Raw genomic sequence first — 397 nt, 5'->3', positions numbered from 1 at the left:
GTGACCTGACCTTCCCCACCGTGGCCTGACTCAGTGTAGAATAAATGGCTGCCGTCCCAACCCCTCTCCTTCACCTATAATAATTATAATGGCACGGACACCTGCGCAACTCCAGCCCATTAGCGACTACTTAAGATAAGTACTTGTTATGTTGGCGATAACGCTGATGGCCCATTAAAGCAGTTTGCCTGCTTAACTGCCCCGACGTGAATTATTGCGCTCGAGATGAAACGAGGAAAGGGAGGTGGGGAGGAGGAGGGGATGGGAAGGGGAGGTGGAGGGAGGGAGGGAGGGAGAGGAAGAGGGGATGGGAAGGGAGGTGGAGGGGAAGGAGGGAGGGAGAGGAAGAGGGGATAGGAAGGGGAGGTGGAGGGAAGAGGGGATAGGAAATAGAGGT

This window comes from Penaeus monodon, chromosome 25, assembly GCF_015228065.2.
Source record: "Penaeus monodon isolate SGIC_2016 chromosome 25, NSTDA_Pmon_1, whole genome shotgun sequence".
NCBI lineage: Eukaryota > Metazoa > Arthropoda > Malacostraca > Decapoda > Penaeidae > Penaeus > Penaeus monodon.
Note: the sequence above shows the minus strand (reverse complement) of the source record.